Below are 7018 nucleotides of genomic sequence, written 5' to 3'. Positions count from 1 at the left end.
GCCTGTGCCCTCGACCTCGCAAGTCGGGAAAGCGACGCTCTCTGCCCGGGAATGTGTGGGTGCACCTTAGAAGGCCGGGATAGGGCGGCTTTGCCTAGTTCCTTTAGTTGTCAAAGAAAAATGGAAAAGGAATTGGGGGTGCCACAACCAAGATGGCCGGTAGAGTAGGTCATTCATTCGATGACTTGAAAGAAAACACACACACACACAATCTAACTTTATGTGTAGAGGTGGTTCACAGGCTCAGTTGTATTCCAGGCTTCCTGTTTCCTTCCATCTGCCTCAAAGTTTTCTTAAGCCAAGAAGGCAGCTTTGACGAAGGGTTCGAAGCACAGGTTCCGGGATAACTAACGAGCTGGTTATAACCCTTGCTCTTCTGCAGACTACACAAGTTCTTTAACATGTCTGAGCTTCAGTCAACTCCTCTGAGAAAGAAAAGGAAGAACAATGTGAAGTACAATTGTGAACACTGATGCTAGTCAGGAAAGTTCCTGGTTCACACATAGGGAGCTCAGAGTTATGGAGTTATGGCCAGTATTTTTTTTTTTTAAGATTTATTTACTTATGTATACAGAACTAGGGTGCAGGCCAGAGGTGTGGGAGCAGTGAGAGGATTCACCAGAGACAGAGCAGAAAGCAGAATAGGCAGATTTGTTGAAACACACTGCTGAGGAGAGCAGTGGGCAAGACAGGAGAGGTGTGCAGCAGTCCTGTGGCTCAGCTCCCTGGCTGGGGATCACCTCATAGTGCTGTGCTTTAACCCCTTGTACCACCAAGGAGGCCCCAGTTATGGCCAGTGGTCAGCTTTTTTTTTTTTTAATAATATAATAGTTTATTTTTACAGCATTCTGTGCCTTTTTCCATCTCAGTTGTAATGCCCATTGGCTTCCCACCACCAATTCACCCGTGTGCCATCACCATAGTCCAGTGCACTTCCCTCCTCCCCCCATTTTTGGTCCCATTCCCCACCTCACCCCTGTAAAATGTCTCTGGTATATAGTTGTTCATTATTATTATTTTCTCCCCTGGTCCTTTATACTCCTGCTATGAGTGAAAGTGTTATAGGACACCAAATCTGTTTCAGGACAAAATCTGTTAGAGGACAGGGGGAGAGGGGCACCCCTGAATCCCCAAACCTGCCTGCTCTAAGTGGGTTCTGCCATCCACCACAACAAGACAAAACATATAAACTTTAATGAAAAGGGACTTTAATACAGTAAATATACAATACGGAACACAGAGAATATAACTTCTAAATCAAACACCTGAAGTTACCCATCCCCTCGTGGACAAAAGTCAACCCAAAAGGGATTGGCCCAAAGCAAAGCCTGAAAGCTGCCGCAAGACTAAAGCACCTTCTGGCCGGGACCCATGGAAAAGGGTCCAAAATGGCCAGACAAGTCTGGGAGGAAAAGAGCAAAATCAAAATCAATATAAACACTGCCATAGTCACCTCCCTGCAGGTATCTCACCCACATCTGCCTTAACCAGTCTGGAATCAGGAAACAAACACGGTTTCTTCATCACATGCTTGCTGCTCCATGTGGTTTCCTCAGGTCCCCTTCTTGTTCTCCATCCAGCTTCCTTCTCTTCTCCTCTTTCTTTCTCAGCTTCTCTCCTTTTTCTCTGCTCAGCTCCACCCTCTTTCTGGGTGGGGCACAGAACCTGGAACTTCTCCTTTTCCTAGGGACCAACCTGTTACAAAACCACCTAGTAATTTTCCTTTTCTTTCTGGTTTATTTCACTAACCATGATCCCTTCAGCTCCATGCATGTTGCTGCAAAATGCACGTGTTTATCTTTTTTGATTGCTGTGTAATATTCTATTGTGTATATGTACCACATCTTTTTAATCCAGTCATCTACTTTTGGGCATTTGGGCTGTTTCCATGTCTTTCCTATTGTAAACAAAGCAGCAATAAACATGGAGGTGCAGGTGTCTTTTTGAATCAGTGTTTTTATGTCGTATGCCAGTTTTTTAAATAAACTTTTAAGTTCTCCCCTGAGTCTTGAGTCTAACACAGAACTTGAACTCATGTTTAAAGAAGAGAAAGAAAGTAACAAAACATTACATTTATGCCTGTAGCCCTTATTGCTAACAGCACCTCCAGCAGCACTTGGGCTGAGACATCTCACACCAGTGTACTTTAGGAGAAATGGTATCTTCCCAAGGCATCTTCACATTCATTATGTCCTTTGGGTTCTAATTCAAGCAAAGAACGGCAAAGATGTGTTAATATTTCTCTTCAGCAAGGTCAGATGACCAGCAACAGGGTGAACTGGGCCAGCCTGCCACTAGAATCCTGGGGCTTTCCACTGCCCTGGTGTACTCTCACCCTAAATGGGAAGTGAAGACCAGATTGGCCATATCTAGAAGAGGTGGAGGGGTGGGTATGGATCCTTTAAGAAGCCCATAAGAATGCAATGTGATGGATCCAGGACTCTATCTCTGGGAATCAGGCATTTTGTGTTCTTCGTTATCACCCTTGTTACTGCCATCAAATTGTCCTGAAGTTATTGCCACACTTGAACATTGATGAAGGCAGTCAGAACAGACCAGATGAATGTACATGCTCACTAACTTCCGTAATATCTCCACCTTCACCTGTGGCTACACTTTTGTTTTTCAAGGTTTCAGTTACCTGCAGCCAATTACATATTGTGTGAATAACCAAATATTTTGTAAATAAGATATTTTGAGAGGAAAACCATTCACATAACTTCTATTAGAGTATAATTATTTTACAATGTTAGAAATCTCTTACTGTGACTAATTTATAAATTAAATGTTGCCACAGTTATGAATGCATAGGAAAAAACAGTGTGTGTATGTGTGTGTGTGTGTGTGTGTGTGTGTGTGTGTGTTTACGACTTGATGCTATCTGAGGTATCAGGCATCCACTGTGAATCTTGGAAAGTATCCCCTGTAGATAAGGAGAAACCAGTGTACATGGCATAGGTAAGTCTTAATATGGCAGGCTAGAGCTATTGCTAGAAGCTCCTGAAAAAATCTCTAGGACTCATTAATTTTCAAAGATGGGCCTGTATGTATTGAGGCAAGTGGAAGCTTATTTGAAACCGTTTTAAGGCTAGAAGTATGCTAGAAATAGAGAAGTCAGCAGTTGTTTATCTCTCACATTATGCTAAGGAAACTACACTTAGCCACAGACTGTTTTCAGAGATAGGGAGAAGTATACGTGCTTATCTTTAAATCACAGTGATCAAGAAGCAAGGAACTGAGAGAAATCTAGAAATGCTTAGACTATGTCAGACAAACCTAGAGTCAACATCAGGAACAAGTCTGCAAGCACTGAGAAGAGAGTTTGTTATAGGGCAGGGTGAGGGGCATGCCAGGAAACCTCAAAACTGTCCACTCTAAATAGGCTCTGCCATCCACCATACAGCAAGATAAAACATGCTCTACTGGAAGGGATCATGCTTAGTGAAATAAGCCAGAAAGAAAAGGGAAAATACCAGATGGTTTCACTCATAGCAGGAGTATAAAGGACCGGGGGGGGGGGATAATAATAATAATAAGTAACTATATACCAGAGACATTTTAAGGGGGTGGAGTGGAGAATGGGATCAAAAATGAGAGGGTGAGAGGGAAAGTGCACTGGACTATGGTGATGGCACATGGGTAAATTGGTGATGGGAAGCCCAAGGGAATTACAACTGAGATGGGTATAGGCCAGAGGTGCAGGGGTTGAGAGGATTTACCAGAGACAGAGTGGGGAGTAGAACAGGTAGATCCACTGGAAAACACTGCTGAGGGAAACAGCAGGCAAGGCAGGAGAGGTCTGCCACACCATATGGGTCAGATCCCTGGCCAGGGATCGAACTTGTGCCGTAGTGGCTACAGATAGCTTCATAGTGCTGAGCTTTAACCCATTATGCCACCAGGGAGGATCCTATAATATTCACTTTAATGTGATGGTCTGGAGTCAAATCTACAAAAGCTCTGTAGTGTGTCTGTAGAAGGGGTCAGTGAACTGGTCAGGGGTCAAGTCACAGTGGGCCCTGGAAGCCCTGCATATTTATGTAATTGGGAAGACTTCTAATTCCACCCATGAGGAAAAGTTTGTATTTCCACTGAATTGAAACCACAGAAGCGGTCCTCCCTGGTTGTGCAATGGATTAGGGCACAGCCACTAATCCAAGGTAGCTACAGCCACTTCAGTGTTTGTTCAACCCCAGCCCTGAAGGTGACCCACAGGGTGCAGCAGACCTCTCCTGTCTTGCCTGCTGCTCCCCTCAGCAGTGTACTTTGTCAGTCAACCTGTTCTGACCCCAGTCTGTCTCTGGTGAATCTTCTCACCACCCCTGCATCTCTGGCCTGTACCCCAGTTCTGCATGCATAAATAAAATAAATCTTAAAAAAAAAAAAAGGCCCTCCCTGGTGGCGCAGCGGGTTAAAGCACAGCACTGAGAATCTAAAGCCGCTTCCGCATGAGTTCGATTCCCGCCTGCCCCGGAGGTGACCACATGGTGTGGCAGACCTCTCCTGACCCGCCCGCTGCTCCCCTCAGCAGTGTACTTCCTCGATCTGCCTGTTCTGTTCCCCACTCTGTCTCTGGTGAGGCCTCTCGCCGCCCCTGAGCCTCTGGCCTGTACCCCAGTTCTGTACAAATAAATAAATCTTTAAAAAAAAAAAAAAGAAATCATAGAAGCTAGGAAAAAACATAAAACACCTATGGAGGGGTTTATAAAGTAATCTTCCAGTCAGGAAATGAAGGCCTACAATCTTTGAGAAAAGAGAAATAAATAAGAAAACTTTACCCAGAAATTTTTGTCTTTCTTTTTTTCCAGACTTTTTTCCTGAGTGTACTGTCCAAATTGTAGCTCACAGGGATCTTCCCTCTGTAATAAGCTGCAATCTTATTGGAATAAAAATACACAGAAGTTGAAGAGTCCTTGAAGTTACAGGGACTGAAAGGTCAAAGTAGGGGAGAAGGGAACCACAGAAAGAGTCAAAAGCCTGAAAACTCTCTCAAGTCACCAGCTGACTCCTAAGTTGTGCACGTACAGGGTGAGATTCCAACAAATCCTGAAGAAAACAAGAGCTGAGAGAGTAACAAACTAGAGAGATTCCAGCAGACCCACAGGAGCTGGAGAAGCAGTTAGAGTTTACACCCCACTGAGGCGCAGAGGCCTGGGCAAACACTTAATTTTTCAGCTGAGCCCTCAGAAAGCCGACACCCAAGGAGGAAAGGCTCTACTCCAGCAGGAAGGACCACACTCTAGTAGGAGTGAAGACCTTGTCCTAGAAGAAAGGGCAAAACTACAATAGGCCAGTGATCATTCAGCAGCACATATTCTAAAAATGGAACACTACAGAGATTAGCCTGGTCCCTATGCAGTGATGACACGCAAATTCGTGATGCATTCCACATACAATAGGCCAGCCCTAACAAAGCTGAAAACATGTCTCAGTGCAATCAAGGTGACCCACCAAGAAGAAAACTTAACCTTTTTGGAGGAGAACACCACCCAGAGCTGCTACAATATTTTATCTTCATGGTTCCACATTGAATCAACAATTATAAAGCATGCTAAAAACAAAGCTGAACGAAAATAACCGAAAGCAAAAGAAATAAGGGGTCAGAGAACTGTCTGTATTTATCAGAAGAGGTCTTTAAAATAATTGTGACGAATAAATGATTTAAAATTAGATAAAATATTTAAAAAATAGAGGATTTCAACAAAAAATTAGATTCTATAAAAATAATCAAATGGAGGGCCCTCCCTGGTGGTGCAAGGAGTAAAAGCACAGCACTGTGAAGCAGCTACTGCAGCACAAGTTCAGTCCCAGGCCAGGGAGCTGACCCACATGGCACAGTAGACCTCTCCTGTCTCACCTGCCGCTCCCTTCAGCAGTGTTTCAGTACATCTGTGTTTCAGTGCTCCCCACTGTCTCTGGTGAAGCCTCTCACCCCACCTATAGCCTACACCCCAATTCTTATATGCATAAATAGATCTTCAATACATACATAAATGCAATGGGAAACCTTTGGAGGGTTTTCAGCAGGAGTGTGATTCATGCTCCAGGCAAGAGCTAGTAAAGGTAGGGCCTCTAACCCCTCACAACTACCCTTACAGTGCTTAGCATGATGCAGGGCACACAGAGGTCATTAAAGACTTACTGAACTGGGGTCCTCCTTGGTGGCGCAGGGTGGTTAAGACAGTGCTGTCAAGCTACTGTCAGCCACTGCAGCAAAAGTTTGATCCCTGGGCCTGCCTGGGAGATGACCGACATGGCATAGCAGACCTCTCCTGTCTCTCCCGCTGCTCCCCTCAGCAGTGTCTTTCAGTAGATCCACCTGCTCCACTCCCCACTCTGTCTCTGGTGAACCCTCTTATCCCCTGCACCTCTGGCCTATACCCCCCACTCTTGTATGCATAAATAAATCTTTGAAGAAAAAATTTACTGAACTGGTCAAGAAGTCTCCACCCGTTGAGCGACTAAAAGCTTTCTACTTCCTAAGGCCCACTGTTTGCTCTCATCGTTTGAGCAAGCCACGTAAAATGAAGTGATTGGCAAAGCCCTCCCCTCCCTCTTCTTACACTTGTAAGGCTATGGCAGCTTCAAGGTATGGTAATACTTTCCCAAGTTTGTCTGAGCGGCTCAATCATCTGGAGCAATTTCCAAAGTTTTCCAATGGTGTTATCTTGACGCGTGCTTCCCCCCAGTCACCCAGCACTGGCCCCTGCCTGGTTCAGGACTGCACAGGTGGTTTCTCTTTTCTCAGGCAACTTCCTGACCTCTCTACCATTAAGGAGGATTTCCACATGGAGAGAAAACATTGACCCATGAAATTCCAAAATTTTTCACCCTAATTTTTTCTGTTTTAAACATTTGTGTATACAAGAACTGGGATGCAGGTCAGAGGTGAGAAGATTCACCAGAGTGGGGAGAACAGGGAGATCTACTGAAATACACTGCTGAGGGGAGCAGCAGGCAGGACAGGAGAGTTCTGCTGCACGTGTGTGATAGGGGGATTGAATTCATGCTGCAGTGG

This window comes from Condylura cristata, unplaced genomic scaffold (genome assembly GCF_000260355.1).
Source record: "Condylura cristata isolate star-nosed mole 26May11 unplaced genomic scaffold, ConCri1.0 scaffold00028, whole genome shotgun sequence".
Lineage (NCBI taxonomy): Eukaryota > Metazoa > Chordata > Mammalia > Eulipotyphla > Talpidae > Condylura > Condylura cristata.
This window is presented reverse-complemented; position numbering follows the sequence as displayed.